A 20490-nucleotide genomic window follows, 5' to 3' on the forward strand; every position below is an offset into this window, starting at 1 on the left:
TTTTAATATGTTACTTTTAAATGGAAAATAACCATACTTATGGGTAAAATGGCATGTTTTGATATAAACACTGAGGAACAAGTATATCAAGCAAATTAACATGTTTGTCATTTAAATGTATCTTTTAGTGACATTCAAAATTTGTCCTTTTAGCAATGTTAAAAGTATTAAACATATTATATTCACCATACCAATAATACATCAAGAAAATTGATCCCTCTTGTTCGAAACGCTTTCCCTTTGGTCAACATCTCACCATATCCCCCACAAACCCTACCATACTCCAGGAAACACCACTCTACTCTTGACTTCCAGAGGATCAGCTTCTTTAGATCCAAGGTCCACACATGTTGTTATTAATGAAAGTTTCACTTTATAGCTGAATAAAATTCCTGGTGTCTGTGTGTATGAATATGCTGGGTGTGCATTTTTCTTTTCCATACAGCAGGTGTTGAACACTTAGGTTGCTTCCATTCTTGACTGCTGTCAACAGTGCCGCAGTGAACAAGAAATGGAAGTGGAGATATTTCTGTAACATACTGACTTCAATCCTTTTCCATGTATACACAAAAGGGCAATTACTGAATCGTAAGATAATTCTAGTTTCATTTTCTGAGGAACTTTCATACTGGGCTCAAAACAATTCCACTCATTTACATCCCCACCAACAGTGCACAGGAGTCCCCATCCTCTGCATCCTCCCCAGCATTCGAATCTTCCGTCTTCTGTAATAACCATTCTCACAGCTTCAAGGTGATACGTGATATGCTGTTGTGGTTGGAATTTCCATTTATTTAAACAATGACTGGGAATATTTTTTCATAAAGTACTATTTCTATGGTCAACTGAGAAGTCTAATCAAGTCCTTTGCTTATTTAGTTTTCTTGCGGAAATGTTGTTTAGATTTCTTAAATATTATGGATACTATCAACTGCCTGTAAGATCTATAGCTTATATATACTTTCTCCCCAGTTACAGGCTGTTTCTTCCCTCTGTTAAATTGTTTCATTTGCTCTGTGAAAGCTTTTGTTTTATAGCCTATACTTTCAGAGTCATATCATTGAAAAAAAAAAAGAAGAAGAAAACACTGCCCAGAACAATTGTCGCAAACTTTAACTGCTATGTTTACATCTAGTTTTGAGTTCATTTTTAATAAGGGATGAGATAAATTTCAATTTTACTCTCATTCTCTTTCGACTTTTTGGTAATAACCACGCTAACAGCTTCAAGGTGATACCTTGCTGTGGTTTTAGTTTGCATTTCACAATGACAATTATCCTACCTCCATTCATTGAAGAGATTATTCAGTCCTAATCCAGGACCATATTTGTGATTATATTTGTTTTTCCGTCTATTTGTTAAAATGGTATTCCAACCGTTTAAATGTTCATATTTCATGCTAGGTGTGCATTCTTTCTGTGTGTTGTACTATAAGTCTATTTACACTAATTACTATGTTCAGCTCTTTTCTTTAAACAAATACTTAGACCCATATTTTGATGATGATTCAAGTTCTAATACAGTGGTTCTTAAGTTTCCTAATGCTGTGACCCTTTAATGGAATTCCTCATGTTGTGGTGACTGCCAAACATAAAATTCTTTCTTTCTTTTTTTTTTTAATACTTAGAAGCATTCAAAATGTCAACAAAACAGCTGCAATTTTTTTTGCAATTACAGAGTGGTATTCATTAACAGAACAACAATTATCTTCGTATAAGCTGCATCAGAGACAACTGAAGATGAAAAAAAAACCCAAAAACAAAACAAACAAACAAAAAAAACTACCGTCCCCATATATAACTAGTTTGTGCTGTGCACCAACAACCTGCTTTAAATTTCCATGCCAATTTACAACCCCCAGGCTGTACCAGGCAAGGTTAGTGGCTATTGAAAATACCACTAGGACAGGGCTATCTAAAGACACATTCGGTAGTATGTTAACTATACAAAAAAAGACACTGTACAGTTTAAAAACAAATCTTACACAGCCTTACATTTCAATTTTTTCTTTAAAAGGAGTGAGTTGTGTACAGGGGGGTTAAATGCTTTATAGACAAGAAAAAAAAACTGCGCTAGAACCAACTTTTTCATCATCATCATCTTCTTCCTCATCTTTGTCTTCCTCTTCTTCCTCCTCTTCATCCTATTTGTCTTCCTCATCATCTTCTTCTTCCTCCTTTTTCTTGTTCTTTTCCGCCTTGACCACCCCCTTTTTCGCTGCATCGGGTTTTCCTTTAGCTCTGTAAGCAGCAATATCCTTTTCATACTTCTCCTTCAGCTTGGCAGCCTTCTTTTCATAGGGCTGCTTGTCATCTGCAAAGTGTCCTTCCACATCTCTCCCAGTTTCTTTGCAACATCACCAATGGATAAGCCAGGGTGTTCTCCTTTGATTTTGGGGCAATACTCAGAACAGAACAAGAAGAAGGCCGAAGGAGGCCTCTTGGGTGCATTGGGGTCCTTGAACTTCTTTTTGGTCTCCCCTTTGGGGGGAATGTAGGTTTTCATTTCTCTTTCATAACGAGCCTTGTCAGCCTTGGCCATGTCTTCAAATTTCCCCTTTTCTTTAGCAGACATGGTCTTCCACCTTTCTGAGCACTTCTTGGAGAACTCTGAGAGGTTGACAGAAGCATCCGGGTGCTTCTTCTTGTGTTCCTCCCGGCAGGTTTGCACAACGAATGCATACGAGGACATTTTGCCTCTCGGTTTCTTAGAATCTCCTTTGCCCATGTTTAGTTGATTTTCGTCCGCGAGGCACAGAGTCGCCCAGTGCCCGTCCAGCTCTCGCTTGCCCTGGCACTGTCTCTATGGAGCTCAATGTACTGCAATGGCGCTCTCTCTCTCTCTCTCTCTCTCTCTCTCTCTCTCTCTCTCTTTGGTTTTTTGAGACATGGTTTCTCTGTGGTTTTGGAGCCTTTCCTGGAACTAGCTCTTGTAGACCAGGCTGGTCTCGAACTCACAGAGATCCGCCTGCCTCTGCCTCCAGAGTGCTGGGATTAAAGGCGTGCGCCACCACCGCCCGGCACATAAAATTATTTCAATGCTACTTCATAACTGTAATTTTCCACTGTTATGAATCAAAATGTAAAACATGATATGCAGGACATCTGTTATGCAAGCCCTGTGAAAGGGTCGTTTGATGCCCAGAGGGGTTATGACCCACAGGTTGAGAAACACTGTTATAGTATTTATGTCCCATATCATTTATTCTACTTTCCTTTCTCGTTTGCTTTAAGAGTTTTAATTGAGCTATCTAAGAGAACAAATGATAAAGGTAACTAGAGCAGGCCATGTTCTGACCCATGTCCCCCAAACCAAGTTAAAACATGAAAATGGTCTGTGCCATAATTCTACAAAGTGTCACCCTTCAAGATTAGGGGGAGAAACCCAAGGCCTCACATAGCCCTTGGTGTACTATGAGAGAAATAAACAGAGGAAGAGGTTGGGGACAGAGAGAATAAGCATCATGGGGTATATGACCCACAGTATCATCAAGGAACAATGCAAAGTCAAGAACCCCAAGAAGACAAGCCCTTTCCCTCAGTGTGACTACATCAGTTATGGGACTCACCATTTTCTGAGCACCAGCTACAAGCCAACCATGGGCCAAGAGCACTGTGATGAGAGATACTGCTGACTTTATATATATGCTAAGGATCATCAGTCTTATTTCCCAGAAAGATAAAAAATGCTCACAGAGACAGAGAGAAGGACAAAGATTTATATAATTTCTAATCTTAACATTGAAATCCAGGCCAGTGTGGCCCAAATTCTGTGGTCTCAACATCAACTGTGAAGATGAGAAGTATTAAAGCACTCTACATCTTGGACTTTCATTAGGCAATACTTTCAATATCACAACTCAATTTTATAATGCCTATGCAGCTGAATGTAAGGGGCCTCCTCCAAAAGGATAAAGCAGGAACAGGATCTACCTACTCATATGGTCAGCAATGGGAAAAGGCTTAAAGTAAAGAGCCTGGAGGCTATGGGAGGATGTGTATTAAGATGGCCTTGAGGAAGAACAGCTGCCATGGCAACACAAAGACAGCCAACTGACTCATGCACTCACAATCCACAGAGTTAAAATAAATGTTTCGGGGAGGCATGGAGACAGCATGCCTTGCTGAAGCAAAACAATCAGAACTGAAAATTGGTGACCTTGGGTAGTTCCCTCAAACCTCCTTCAATATTCCAGGGCTGTGTAAACAAACAGACTTTGCCTTGATTCATGGCTCAACTGCTGACTAGTTATGTGACCATGGACATGAGTGGCTCCCTTCCCAGAAACGAGATGATAAGGTAGCTTCTTTGGGCTTTGAGGTTAAACAAAAGAGGGCAGGATGAGTGCCCAGCATGAAGGCTGAGGCTGAGGTGCAACAAATCTCTTCTCTCATAGTATTTGAGAGACAGAGACACAGAGCCTGGACGTGAATCCCGCCCTGCTGACCACCACTGCATCCCAGAGCTAATCTAGGCCCTGGACAGATGAAAGCACACGAGAGTGAGAGTCAAAGTACAATGCTGTGACATCACTTATCTGGAGTCACACTTGACAGAAAGATTTTGAGTTCTTTGTTGTTGCTGTCACTACTTGGGGAGGGGAAGGAACATGTCCAACTGAATGAACCAATTGAATACTCTTCCTTAAGAATCCAGGAATGGGAAATATGAATGGGAAATGCTAAAAAAGATGAATGAGAATTTTCAAAAATCTCAATAAATCGGATTTTTTTAAGAATTTAATTGAAAGCCTTGACAGATAGATCAAGCAACAGAAAGAGCCCTGGAACTTGCAGACAGGACGTAAGACATCACAGGCAGGCAGGAAAGAGGAAGTGTTAAGCAGCGTGGAAGTTCTGAGCACCGTCAGGAGGTCAATGTCTGTGTCACTGGCTTTCCTATCATGGAAGAAAATAAAGGGAATGGTCATAGAAAAACTACTCAATGAGACGAGAAAACAAAAACAAAACAAACTTCCTGACAGTGGAGAACACATGGACACCCAAACATAAAGATGACCAACAAAAAGAAAGTATGACAAAAAAAAAAATCCTTACCACACATGAGACAAAAAAAAAAAAGAAAAAAATCTTAAAGTTTGCAAGAGAAAAATATCAAGTCATATTTAAGGGCAAGCCTATTAAACTAACAGCAAGTTTCTTCCCAGAAATAAGCAAAGGGTGTGGACTGACGTATTCCAAGTGCTGAAGAAAGTAACTCTCAGCCAAGACTATCATACCAAGCAAGGCTCTGTCAGAAAGGAAAGCAAAGATTGTTGAAAACCAGAAAAATCTAATGGAGCTTGTGATCATTAGACAAGATCTACTGGTGGGTATCCAACACATATGCGGCAGGTAGACAACACACAAGCACACACATGCATGCACACACACACATTTTCACACACACAAACACCAGCACATATATACAAATAATAATATTAAAATGTTTTTTAAAATGAAATTTAACAAATTAGAAATGTATAGGCACGAGGGACATTCCCCGACCCCCTTCACTCCCCAGTCATTCAGCAGGGGCTGCTCCCCTCTGCTGGGGCCTCTCTCTCCCTAACCCATCCCAGTTTGCACCCAGGAACCTCCTCCCTTCTTCCTCCCTTCTGCAGGGCCACGGGATTGGCCAGATCAGCCTGTTTGGGCGCTGGGACAGGGTACTGAGGGCAAAGGGGCCGGTGGGAATTGCTTTGCTTCAATAGTCTGTCTGCAGCAAGGTAGGCCCTTTGTTAACGAGGTTCCTGGCCACCAAGGGAACCTGATCCTGTTCCATAAGATCCATAGGATAGCATTTGAAGGAAGAGATGGGCAGGCGCCAAGGCAAGAATTCCTCCACCAATCTGAAAAACAACATGAAAACACCAGAACCCAACAGAAGGTCTTGAACACCCTAATCCAGAAGAAGGGGGAAAAAACTGACATTATGAAAGCAATAGAGTCCCTTAAACAGAATGTAAAAAACGCCCTTATAGAAATGGATGAGAAGTATAACAAAAAGTTTGAAGAAATGAATAAATACGTAAATGATGCCCTGGGAAACCAAGGAAAAACAATCAAACAGGTAAAGGAAACAGTTCAAGAACTGAAAACTGAAATGGAGGCAAGGAGAATAACACAAACGGAGGGCCGACTGGATATGGAAAATCTAGGGCAACAAACAGAGACTATAGAAACAAGCATAACTACTAGAATACAAGAAATAGAACAAAGAATGTCAGACTCTGAAGACACCACTGAGAAAATAAACGCACTGATCAAAGAAAACAGCAAATCCAACAATTTCTTTTTACAAAACATTCAGGAAATATGGGACATCATAAAAAGACAAAATCTAAGAATAATGGGGATAGTAGAAGAAGAAGAATTACAGATCAAAGGCCCAGAAAATTTATTTAACAAAATTATGGAAGGAAACTTTCCTAAAATTAAGAAAGATATTCCTATGGATATTCAAGAAGCATACTGAACACCAAATAGATTGGATCAAAAAAAATCCCCTTACAATATAATAATCAAAACACAAAACATACAGATTAAAGAAAGAATATTAAGAGCTCCAAAGGAAAAAGGTCAAGTTACTTATAAAGGTAACCCTATCAGACTTACACCGGACTTCTCTATGGAAACCATGAAAGCGATAAGGTCCTGCAGAAACAAAGAGACCATGTATGCAAGCCCAGACTATTATACCCAGCCAAGCTATCGTTCACTATCAATGGAGAAAACAAAATATTCCAGGATAAGAACAAATTTAAACAATACGTAGTCACAAACCCAGCCTTACAGAAAGTAATAGAAGGAAAATCACAACCCAAGGAATCAAACATTGCCAACACTGCCTATAATAACTCAGACAACTAGCGACCCTTCACCAGCACAACTCAAAGAAGGGAGACACACATACTCTACTACCAAAAAAATGATAACAACCCGAGTCAACAACCACTGGTCATTAATATCACTTAATATCAATGGACTCAATTCACCTATAAAAAGGCACAGGCTAAGAGATTGGATACGAAAACAGAATCCAACATTCTGCTGTTTACAAGAAACACACCTCAACCACAAATATAGACATCTACTCAGAGTAAAAGGTTAGGAAAAGGTTTTTAAGCAAATGGACCTAAGAAACAAGCGGGTGTGGCCATACTAATTTCTAACAAATCTGACTTGAAACTAAAATCAATCAGAAGAGATAAAGATGGTCATTTTATACTCATAACAGGAACAATTTATCAAGATGAAGTCTCAATCCTAAATATCTATGCCTCTAATATAAAAGCAAACACTTACGTAAAAGAAACATTACTAGAACTCAAGGCAGACATCAAACCTCACACACTAATATTAGAAGACTTCAACACACCTCTCTCACCAATGGACAGGTCAAACAGACAGAAACCTAATAGAGAAATAAGAGAATAAATGGAGGTAATGAAGCAAATGGACTTAATAGACATCTATAGGACATTCCACCCAAATAGGAAAGAATATACCTTCTTCTCTGCAGCTCATGGAACCTTCTCGAAAATTGACCACATACTCGGTAACAAAGCAAACCTCCACAGATACAAAAAAATTTTAGTAACCACATGTGTTTTATCGGATCACCATGGATTAAAGTTAGAATTCAACAATGAGGCAACTGCCAGAAAGCCTACAAAGTCATGGAAACTGAACAGTCAACTGCTGAACCACACCTGGGTCAAGGAAGAAATAAAAAAAGAAATTAAAGTCTTCCTTGAATTTAATGAAAATAAAGAGAAAAAATACTCAAACCTATGGGATACGATGAAAGCAGTGCTAAGGGGAAAGTTCATAGCACTAAGTGCCCACTTAAAGAAAACGGAGAAAGCACACATTGGAGACTTAACAGCACACCAGAAAGCTCTAGAAAAAAAAGCAGACTCACCGAGGAGGAGTAGAAGACAGGAAATAATCAATCTGAGGGCTGAAATCAACAAAACAGAAACACAGAAAACAATCAAAAGAGTCAATAAAACAAAAAGTTGGTTCTTGGAAAAAAATCAACAAGATCGACAAACCCCTATTCAAACAAATCAAACGGCAGAGAGAAAACCCGCAAATTAATAAGATCAGAAATGAAAAGGGGGACATAACTACAGACACAGAGGGAATTCAGATAATCTTTAGATCTTACTACAATAGCCTGTATGCCACAAACCTGGAAAACGCAAAAAAAAAAAAAATGGACATCTTTTTAGATAAGTACCATATACCAAAGTTAAACCAAGACCAGGTGAAGAATCTAAATAGACCTGTTAGTTGCAAATAATTAGAAACTGTTATCAAAAACCTACCTACCAAAAAAAGCCCAGGTCCAGATGGTTTCAATGCAGAATTCTACCAGAACTTCCAAGAAGACCTAATACCTATACTCCTTAATGTATTTCACAATATAGAAACAGAAGAGTCATTGCCAAATTCCTTTTATGAAGCTACAGTTACCCTGATACCAAAACCACACAAAGACCCAACCTAGAAAGAGAATTACAGGCCTATCTCACTCATGAGCATCGACGCAAAAATTCTCAATAAAATACTGGCAAACCGAATCCAAGAACACATCCGAAAAATTATCCATTATGATCAAGTAGGCTTCATCCCAGAGTTGCAGGGCTGGTTCAACAGACGCAAATCTATCAATGTAATTCATCATATATATAAACTGAAAGAAAAAAACCATATGATCATTTCATTAGATGCTGAAAAAGCATTTGACAAAATTCAACATCCCTTTATGATAAAGGTCTTGGAGAGAGTAGGGATACAAGGGTCATATCTAAATATAATAAAAGCTATTTACAGCAAGCCGACAGCTAACATCAAATTAAATGGAGAGATACTCAAAGCCATCCCACTAAAATCAAAAACACGACAAGGCTGTCCACTCTCTCCATACCTCTTCAATATAGTGCTTGAAGTTCTAGCAATAGCAATAAGACAACATAAGGGAATCAAGGGGATTCGAATTGGAAAGGAAGAAGTTAAACTTTGGTTATTTGCGTATGATATGATAGTACACATAAGCGACCCAAAAAACTCTACCAAAGAACTCCTACAGCTGATAAATACTTTTAGTGATGTGGCAGAATAAAAGATCAACTCCAAAAAATCAGTTGCCCTCCTATACACTAAGGATAAGGGTGCAGGGAGGGAATTCAGAGACGCATCACCTTTCACGATAGCCACAAATAGCATAAAATATCTTGGGGTAACTCTAACCAACGAAGTGAAAGATCTATTTGAGAAGAACTTTAAGTCTTTGAAGAAAGAAACTGAAGAGGATACAAGAAAATGGAAGGATCTCCCTTGCTCTTGGATTGGGAGGATCAACATAGTAAAAATGGCAATTCTCCCAAAAGCAATCTATAGATTCAATGCAATCCCCATCAAAATCCCATCAAAATTCTTCACAGATCTTGAGAGGACAATAATCAACTTTATATGGAAAAACAAAAAAACCAGGATAGCCAAACCAATCTCATCCAATATATGAACGTCTGGAGGCATTACCATCCTTGACTTCAAACTCTATTACAGAGCTTCAGTATTGAAAACAGTTTGGTATTGGTATAAAAACAGAGAAGTCCATCAATGGAATTGATTAGAAGACCCGGATTTTAACCCACAAACCTATGAACACCTGATTTTTGATAAAGGAGCTGAAAGTATACAATGGAAGAAAGAGAACATCTTCAACAAATGGTGCTGGCAGAACTGGTTGTCAACCTGTAGAAGAATGAAAATAGATCCATATCTATCACCATGTATAAAACTCAAGTCCAAATGGATTAAAGACCTCAATATCAGGCTGAACACACTGAACCTGATAGAAGGGAATGTGGGAAGTACTCTACAACATATGGGCACAGGAGATCACTTCCTACATATATCCCCAGCAGCACAGACATTAAGGAAAACAGTGAATAAATGGGACCTCCTGAAACTGAGAAGCTTCTGTAAAGCAAACGACACTGTCACTAAGACAAAAAGGCAACCCACTGACTGGGAGAAGATCTTCACCAACCCCGCAACAGACAAAGGTCTGATCTCCAAAATATATAAAGAACTCAAGAAACTAGACCTTAAAATGCTAATTAACCCAATTAAAAAATGGGGCACTGAACTGAACAGAGAATTCTCAACAGAAGTTCAAATGGCCAAAAGACACTCAAGGTCATGCTCAACCTCCTTAGCCATCAGGGAAATGCAAATCAAAACAACTTTAAGATATCATCTTACACCTGTCAGAATGGCTAAAATCAAAAACACCAATGATAGCCTTTGCTGGAGAGGATATGGAGTAAGGGGTACACTCACCCATTGCTGGTGGGAATGCAATCTTGTGCAACCACTATGGAAAGCAGTGTGGTGGTTTCTCAGGAAATTCGGAATCAACCTACCCCAGGACCCAGCAATACCACTCTTTGGAATATACCCAAGAGATGCCCTATCATATCACAAAAGTATTTGTTCAACGATGTTCATAGCAACATCATTTGTAATAGCCAGAACCTGGAAACAACCTAGATGCCCTTCCACAGAAGAATGGATGAAGAAAGTCTGGAATATATACATATGAGAGTACTACACAGCGAAAAAACAATGACATCTTGTATTTTGCGTGCAAATGGATGGAAATAGAAAACACTATCCTGAGTGAGGTAAGACAGACTCAAAAAGATGAACAGGGGATGTACTCACTCATAATTGGTTTTTAGCCAAAAATATAGGACATTGAGCCTGTAATTTACAATCCTAGAGAAGCTAAATAAGAAGGTGAACCCAAAGAAAAACATACAGTTATCCTCCTGGATATTGGAAGTAGACAAGATTGCTGGGCAAAAATTTGGGAACTAGGGGGTGGGGTGGGATGAGGGAAAGGGGAGATGGGGAGAGAAAAGTGAGAAGGGGAGGATAGGGAGAACTTGGGGGAATGGGATGGTCGGGATAATGGAAGGATGGATATGGGAGCAGGGAAGTATATATCCTAATTAAGAAAGCCATTTTAGGGTTGGCAAGAGTCTTGACTCTAGAGGGGTTCCCAGGGTTCCAGAGAGATGTCCCCAACTAGGTCCTTGGGCAGCTGAGGAGAGAGAGGCTGAAATGGCCCGATCCTATAGCCATACTAACGAATATCTTGCATATCACCATAGAAACTTCATCTGGTGATGGATGGAGATAGAGACAGAGACCCACATTGGAGCAATGGACTGAGCTCCCAAGATCCAAATGAGAAACAGAAGGAGGGAGAACATGAACAATGATGTCAAGACCCACTGACATGGTGGGGCTGATCTATTAGGACATCACCAAGGCCAGCTGGACTGGAGCAGAAAAGGCATGGGATAAAACCGGACTCTCTGAATATGGTGGACAATGAGGGCCACTGAGAACCCAAGGACAATGGCACTGAGTTTTGACCCTACTGCATGTACTGGCTTTGTGTGAGCCTAGCTGGTTTGGATGCTCACCTTCCTAGCCCTGGATGGAGTGGGGAGGACCATGGACTGCCCACAGGGCATGGAACCCTGACTGCTCTTTGAACTGGAGAGGTAGGGGGAGGGGAGTAGGAGGGAAAAGGGAGGCGAGGAGGAGGCGGGAATTTTTAATTAAAAAAAATTGAATAATAAAAAAATATGTATAGAAACCAGTATTAGAGCACCTGAATTTATAAAACATTACACCTACTACAAGAGATAGCTCTAAAACAACAGAGCTTAATATCAGATTCTTCCTAATAGATTGACTCTCTAACAATAAAGAAATAAATACCAGAGTTAAACTATGTAGTAGATAAATGGGTTAACAGATATTTACAGATCAGTCTATACAACATTTACAAAACACACATTTTTTTTTTTCCTATCAGTGCATGGTCCTTTCCCTAGAGGAGACTATATATTAAGAAAAAAAATTAGTCTTTACAAATGAAAAACAATGATTTCCTGTATCTTCTCAGGTCATAATGGGATTGTGGAATACACAGAGATGGGATACCTAGAAACCAAACTTCAGAAATTATCTAAGTTAAAAAGAACCCTACAGCCTGTAACTCCAGCACCAGGGGATCTGAGCCCTCTTCTGCCTCCACAAGCTGACACACTAGCATGGCACACACATACTTCTGTGAAAAATAAACAATACACTGTTAAACAGCAGGTAACTGAGAAAGTCAATTAAAGAAAAAAGAAAATTAAAGGGTAGTGGAATTTAAAAACAGGTAAAAATGGAAACAAAATACACCAAAAGCTAAGGAACACAGGAAAAGCACTACAAGCAAAGAGAAGCATACGGCAACAAAAGCCTACACCAAAAACAGGTTTAAAGACCTGCACCTCAAAGGCTTGCAGAAGGAAAACCCAAGTTCAGGTCCCAGCGCCCACAGAAAGCAGTACACAGCTGCCTGTAACTCTGGCTCCAAGGGGTTTGTACTGGCTGGTTTTGTGTGTCAACTTGGCACAAGCTAGAGTCATCAGAGGAAGGAGCCTCAGCTGAGGAAATGCCTCTATGAGATCCAGCTGTAAGGCATTTTCTCATTTAGAAATCAATGGGGAAGGGCACAGCCCATGGTGGGCGGTTCCATCCCTGGGTGGCTGGTCCTGGCTTCCATAAGAAGGTGGACAGAGCAAGCCATGGGAAGCATGTCAGTAAGCAGCTCCCCTCCATGGCCTCTATATCAGCTCCCACCTCCGGGATCCTGACTTGCTTGAGTTCTTGTCCTGACTTCCTACAGTGATGAACTGAACAGCAATGCTGAAGTGTAAGCTAAATAAACCCTTTCCACTCCACCTTGGTTTTTGGTCATGGTCTTCTGTCACAGCAACAGAAACTCTAACTAGGACAGGATTCAAAGTCTTCTGGCTTCCACGGCACTGCACTCATATGGACATACCTATACAGAGATCAAACATATACTCATAATTACAAATAAAATAAAATCTTAAGGAAAAAGAACTTCATGAGATACCACCTCACGCCACTTGGCATGACTACTGTCAAAAAACAAAGAAAAAGATAATAAATGTTCCTGAAAACTATGCTGCGATCCCATTCCTAGAGAAATGAAGTCAGCACACAAGAGACCAAGAGATATCTGCCTGGGTCCATGTCAGTGTCTGTCTGTCTGTGACCTGCCACCGACCTCCCCAAGTTTCACTGCGATCAGGGAAACGATCCAAGAGCACAAAGCTTCAGGGCTGGCTACATAGAAATTCCTTTGCAAAGTAGCAAAGCCCTGTGACCTTTACAATAAGAATGAATTCTATTGGCTGATAAACAGAGTTCAGAGCTAGGGCCTAGAGCAGCAGACAGTTCTCAACCTGTGGGTCCTAATCCCTTTGCGGGATGAATATTACCTATCCAGCATATTCGATATTTACATTATAATTCATAACAATATCAAATTATGATTATAAAGTATCAACAAAAATAATTTTGTTTGGGGGTCACCACTACATAAAGAACTGTATTAAAGGGTCACAGCATTAGGAACATGGACAAGTGGGCTAGAGGAACCATCAGTGATGAGCATAAGGATAGATTCTATTGGTGGAGAATGCAAAGTACATAGGGTCTCTTTCAAAGGAATCTGTTCTATTCCCTGAGAGTCAAAACTCATGATACTGGGGAACACGGTGCGAGGCTAGCTAACATTAGAATAGCAAAGGGTCACTAGGCTGATGGAAAACATATCATTCGGGCTTTCCAGGTGACTAAGCATCATTACTTCCTTCCACTGAAGAAAAGAGGTCTGCGTGATTGACAATCACGTTTTCGCTGATGCTTATTAATTTGTGTTTCCTATATCTGCCAGCCTAGGTTTCCTAGGTCACTTCTCACACCAGCTAAGATATGGAAGCAGCCTAGGTGCCCATCACCAGATGAGTGTGTCACACACAATGGAGATGGAAGGCTATCCTCAAGTCTGTCATGGAATTGTAGGACATCACGTCATGGAAAATAAGCCACATATAGAGAATAGTCATTGTATGTTCATGCCATATGTAGAAACAAACAAACATAAAGTAACCTGAGAGGAAACAGGAATACCTCAGAACAGGAAAGGAAGTAGAGAGCTAGACAGAACATGATGATAAGAAGAAGGAATAGACATGATCCATACATAATTATGTATATATGGAAATGTCTTGGTGAATCCCAGGAATGCGTACAATTAGTATTTGCTAATAAGTGAAGCAAGCAATAGTAATGAAAGATAGTCTATTGTATTTTTTTTCACAACACTGATGACTTGTTTTGGTTTGCTGAAACAAGGTCTCATGGATCCCAGGCTATCCTCAAACTCACTATAAGGCAAAGGACAACCCTGGCTCCTGATTTTCCTGCCTCTCCAAGCCCAGGGATTGTGGGTGTGCACTACTGCACCTGGCTCACAGCTCTGGTTTTTCAGTCTGAGCCCAAGAAGCCATAGGAGTAGGAACCACAAACCTTGGCTACCACAGGAATCATGTAACGAGATGTTCCTGGGCATCCCCAAAACTGACTCAGCAGGTGTGAGAAAGAGTACAGAAACTTGTATTTGCTTTTAATGCAAAAAGCAAAAATTCCAAGGAATCTTCAGTGCCCCAGGGTGCAGCTGCTTTATATGCCACAAGCACAGGAGTGGGTGGAAGTTTGGAAACATCAATCCTGTATCAGTTCCACCCTGCTCCCCAGTGAATACTGCACCCAAGACTTGCAGGATGCTGCCTCTTGGCATTCTGAATTTCTATACTAATGGGGAATTTTCCTTTGAGATTTGTAGGTGCACTCTGGGCCAACACTGAGCTGAGAGCTGCCTTTGCGTATCAAGACTCTCTTAGAGCAGGTGGGATGGTTTTAAAAGTGGATTATTTGAAAACTAAAATATCCCCTAAATCTTAACATCACATTAGAAATGAAAAACCGGGCCCTCATGCTTCTCCATCCTGCAAGTCTGTTTTATCTCTAGCCAGATGGAGAATGAGAAGGTTCTCATCCATCAAATTTCAACCTTATCAGGTTTTGCTGTGAGCAAGCTTGTCAAAGTGCTCAGTGGTTACTTTGAAATATACAAAGGTAATTTCTTCAAAATCTTAATGAGGTATAGGCATTCCGTGACACAAGGACAATTTCCAGAATCAGCATGAGATGTGGTTGTAGCCTGGACAGCACAGAGTTTCACTGAGCCCTGTGCAAGCAGTCAGGGGAGGAGAGCGGTGTGGTGCTGGGCCTCCTACCCCACTGCACTTTATGAAGTTGCACTTCACATCCTCTTTCTGCAAGAGTTCATTTGAACAACAAATGCAATGTGAACAATAAAAGACAGAAGGAAGGAAGGATGCAGAGATGGCTCAGTGGTAAGAACTCTTACTGGTCTTCCAGAGGACCTGAGTTCAGTTCCTAACACTGACATCAGGTGGCTCCCAGCCACCTGGAAGTCCAATTCCAGAGGTCCAACACACTCTTATGATCTCCATCTCTATGGATACCCACATGCCTGGCATTTACACATATGCATAATATAAAAATAACAAGGACTGAGAGATGGCATAGCAATTAAGAGTGGCTGTTCTTCCACAGGACGCAGGTTCAAATCCCAGCACCCAAAGAACAGTTTGTACCTGTCTGTAACTCCAGTTCAAGGAAATCCAATGCCCTCTTCTGGCCTCTGTAGACACCCAGCATGCCCATGGTGCACATGTAGGCAAAACACCCATACACATAAAAAAAATAATAATAACAAGAATGAAAAAATCTTGAAGAATAATAGAAGTCACTGAAACGACAGTCCTGCACAGATGGCACACATGAAATTTAGCACATGGGAACTGAAGGCAGGGAGGTCAGATATTCTGGGTCATTTTTGTCTACACAGTGAGGTCAAGGTCCACTACGGCTACAAAATACACTGTCTTAAAATAAAAAAAAGACCCCTCTGGGGAATGGACAAAGAAGCCAGGGCTTACACTGAGAAGATATTAGGGCATGACCAGGACAGCACAGACTCTTACACTGAGAAGATATTAGGGCATGACTAGGACAGCACAGACTCTTACACTGAGAAGATATTAGGGCATGACTAGGACAGCACAGACTCTTACACTGAGAAGATATTAGGGCATGACTAGGACAGCACAGACTCTTACACTGAGAAGATATTAGGGCATGACTAGGACAGCACAGACTCTTACACTGAGAAGATATTAGGGCATGACCAGGACAGCACAGACTCTTACACTGAGAAGATATTAGGGCATGACTAGGACAGCACAGACTCTTACACTGAGAAGATATTAGGGCATGACCAGGACAGCACAGACTCTTACACTGAGAAGATATTAGGGCATGACTAGGACAGCACAGACTCTTACACTGAGAAGATATTAGGGCATGACCAGGACAGCACAGACTCTTACACTGAGAAGATATTAGGGCATGACTAGGACAGCACAGACTCTTACACTGAGAAGATATTAGGGCATGACCAGGACAGCACAGACTCTTACACTGAGAAGATATTAGGGCATGACCAGGACAGCACAGACTCTTACACTGAGAAGATATTAGGGCATGACTAGGACAGCACAGACTCTTACACTGAGAAGATATTAGGGCATGACTAGGACAGCACAGACTCTTACACTGAGAAGATATTAGGGCATGACTAGGACAGCACAGACTCTTACACTGAGAAGATATTAGGGCATGACCAGGACAGCACAGACTCTTACACTGAGAAGATATTAGGGCATGACCAGGACAGCACAGACTCTTACACTGAGAAGATATTAGGGCATGACTAGGACAGCACAGACTCTTACACTGAGAAGATATTAGGGCATGACTAGGACAGCACAGACTCTTACACTGAGAAGATATTAGGGCATGACCAGGACAGCACAGACTCTTACACTGAGAAGATATTAGGGCATGACCAGGACAGCACAGACTCTTACACTGAGAAGATATTAGGGCATGACCAGGACAGCACAGACTCTTACAGTGAGAAGATATTAGGGCATGACTAGGACAGCACAGACTCTTACACTGAGAAGATATTAGGGCATGACTAGGACAGCACAGACTCTTACACTGAGAAGATATTAGGGCATGACCAGGACAGCACAGACTCTTACACTGAGAAGATATTAGGGCATGACCAGGACAGCACAGACTCTTACACTGAGAAGATATTAGGGCATGACCAGGACAGCACAGACTCTTACACTGAGAAGATATTAGGGCATGACTAGGACAGCACAGACTCTTACACTGAGAAGATATTAGGGCATGACCAGGACAGCACAGACTCTTACACTGAGAAGATATTAGGGCATGACCAGGACAGCACAGACTCTTACACTGAGAAGATATTAGGGCATGACTAGGACAGCACAGACTCTTACACTGAGAAGATATTAGGGCATGACTAGGACAGCACAGACTCTTACACTGAGAAGATATTAGGCCATGACTAGGACAGCACAGACCTGCTGCACGTCTCTAATCACACCTAGGGGTACACAGGAACAAACTTGCCCCTCTTCAGCCCCACTCAGGCTTCCCAGATACCAGGTTCATTGCCACCTCCACCCTGGAGCAGGTAACTTCTCTTCCCTCTACCAGGAATGCATCTCTGCCTCTCCCACCCCAGCACCAGGAGCTCTGATTTCCTCTGTGAAACCTCCCTTCTTCCCCACAGCTCCCTTAGCACAGAGGCTGAGCTCCTTTGGGAGATCTGGTCTACCCCACTGTCAGCACTGAGTGTACTGTACTCAGTTCTACCTGCACCTCCATCACAGCTCTCCACAGAAGCCGTCAGAGAGTGTCTGACTTGACTCTGCCCGCTGTGCCCAGGGCCCAGAACAGTAGAGTGAGGAAATAAGTAGTGGTGACAAGTCTCCTGGTTGGTGGCCCATGGAGACCACAGCTATGCCACCAGGAAACAAAAAGGTCAGCATTTTATTTTTTTTTTGTTTTTAAAAATATTTTATTTATTTATTTATTTTTATTTATTTATTTATTAAGGATTTCTGCCTCCCCCCCTCATCCGCCTCCCATTTCCCTCCCCCTCCCCCGATCAAGTCACCCTCCCTCATCTGCTGGAAGAGCAATCTGGGTTCCCTGACCTGTGGGAAGCCCAAGGACCGCCCACCTCTATCAGCATTTTAAAGCAGCCTTTATAGCAGCCTTGGGCAAGAGCTACTAGCATGCCTAAGCCCCTGGACCCAAGGGCCTTCTGGCCCCTTTCTCTAAGGGGTCAGTCGGCTTGAAAGGAAAAGACAAGCACGCTCCTCGGAGCAGAGGTTGCTGTTGATCAAGGAAGATGTGAACGTGTAGCTTGGCTGACTGGAAAAGCATGAACCACACTTAGCACTGTCCAAGGGACGCCAGTGGACAGTCAAGACCCCATTTGTCACTCTCACATATGATATTTCATTACTCATTTCTTTACTGCTAAAATACACAGGACTGATGCCATTTTAGAAGGGCGAGAATTTGTCTAGAAAAGCTAAATAGTTGGCTTAGAGGTTAAATGTCCTGAAGGAAACTCAGCTCCAACCCAAACCCAGTGCTGCTATCCACTTCAAAGACACATGCTAAAACTGCTCCATTTTTTTACTTAGTGACCATCATGACACAGCAGACATCATGGAAGGATGGAGTCCAGTGAATCTATCATTCTCTCATAAAAATCAGGGATTTTAAACTTCTGTTATTTATTATTATGGGGTGTGTGTGTGTATGTTGATGCAAGTGTGTAGAGGTTGGAGGAAAATTGTAAGAGTCATTTCTTTCCTTCCACATATATGTGAGTTCTGGGAGTAAAACTAGGATGTCAGGTTTGTACAGAAAGTTCTTTCACCCTTTGACCCATCCCACCAGAAACTGGGATTTGCAAGGACACACCATTTTGTGTACTTCATTTAAAGAGCACATTATGCTACAATAATATCAAGTCAAAACATTCCACATCTGAGTCAAAACAAAAACAAAAACAAAAAAATATCCAAAAAACCAAAGGGAGATTTTGAGTTTGGTTTAAAAAAAAAAATCCCTTCTCGGACCTATGATCCTATGCCTAATTAACCACCTACCAGCCTGAGATACTATTGTCTGTAGAAGGAACAGCGGGCTGCGTCCCACCACCCAGCTCCTGCATGGCTAGCCTTATGCCCAAAATAACAACACACAAATTGTATTCTTTTAAACACTGCCTGGCCCATTAGTTTCAGACTCTTATTGGATAATTCTCACATCTTGATTAACCTATTTCTATTAATCTGTGTAGCACTGTGGGGTGGTGGCTTACCAGGAAGGATCTTAACCTGCGTCAATCTTGGAGAGGAGAGCTATAGCATATGTCTCACTTCCCTTCTTCCCAGCATTCTGTTCTGTTTACTCCGCCTACCTAATTTTCTGCCCTATCAAATGGCCAAGGCAGTTTCTTTATTAACCAATGAAAGTAACACATAGACAGATGACTCTCCTCCATCATTTCCCCTTTTTCTGTTTAAACAAAAAAGGCTTTTACTTTAACATAGTAAAATTACATATAACAAAAGTTATCAAGTAAGAATTACAGTTACAATATTTATATCTATTTTATCTTTTATCATAACAATGAAAAACTATAACTAACCATTCTTCAACTCCATCAAAGACTCCAGAAGGATATAATATTACCTAAGCAAACAAGAAATAAGCAACTTCCAAAACTCTAGAAATGACAGAGACATCTCACTGCCTGGACAGTCACCCAAAGTTCCTCTGTACCATTGGGGCATCCATCTTCAGCCTACAGGCCCATAGTTTCCAGCAGACATTTCCATGAAGCAGGAAATTTCAAAGACAGTTCAGTCACTTTCTGCTGTGTCCTGCAGAATGTCTCGCAGACTCTTTCACGAATCAGGAACCCCGAAAGACCATCTCACCTTTAGGCAAGTTCAGCAGTCCTCTTTCTGCAGGTTCTTTGTGTCCAGTTTATGCAACAGTCCAGGCAAGAGCAATTTCTTGCCCAAATGGCTATCAAACTCCATAAGGAGCCTCTTCAATGCCCATCTTCTTCTTGAAGTAGATTGGTGCTGCCAGGAGCAGACGTGTCTCATTGTCATGAAAAGCCCTAAGTTATTAAAACATTTAAAATGCCATATTCTGTAGTCTTTGAAAGATGTGAAGAATGCCTATTTAACTGATATATATCTCTGTTTATCTAGAAAATCTAACTAACATGACTACAAGCTTGACTAATATTGATGATTATCCATTAACAATCTATATTTCCTAATTATACATCACATTTTTAAATGAACTACACAATCACAATACCTTAGTCAATATCAGAAATACATATACCTATAACAAAATTGACCTTAAAATCCACACCAATGCAAATTAGTCATATCTATATCATAATTGTCTAGTGTCCATGTACTGACTGAGATTTACAAAATGTACGAAATGTCAT

General features: G+C 40.9%; 1 protein-coding gene and 2 pseudogenes across 6 annotated transcripts in view; all 3 read right to left on the minus strand.

The window, feature by feature from the left end:
- Positions 1-20490, minus strand: part of Cdk5rap2 (CDK5 regulatory subunit associated protein 2) — a 210880-nt gene that overhangs the window by 112424 nt on the left and 77966 nt on the right. The window lies entirely within an intron of this gene.
- On the minus strand, positions 1921-2799 carry LOC142833921 (high mobility group protein B1 pseudogene; annotated as a pseudogene).
- Positions 2118-20490, minus strand: part of LOC142833920 (high mobility group protein B1 pseudogene) — a 147923-nt pseudogene continuing 129550 nt past the window's right edge.

This window comes from Microtus pennsylvanicus, chromosome 13 (assembly GCF_037038515.1).
Source record: "Microtus pennsylvanicus isolate mMicPen1 chromosome 13, mMicPen1.hap1, whole genome shotgun sequence".
Taxonomy (NCBI): Eukaryota; Metazoa; Chordata; class Mammalia; order Rodentia; family Cricetidae; genus Microtus; species Microtus pennsylvanicus.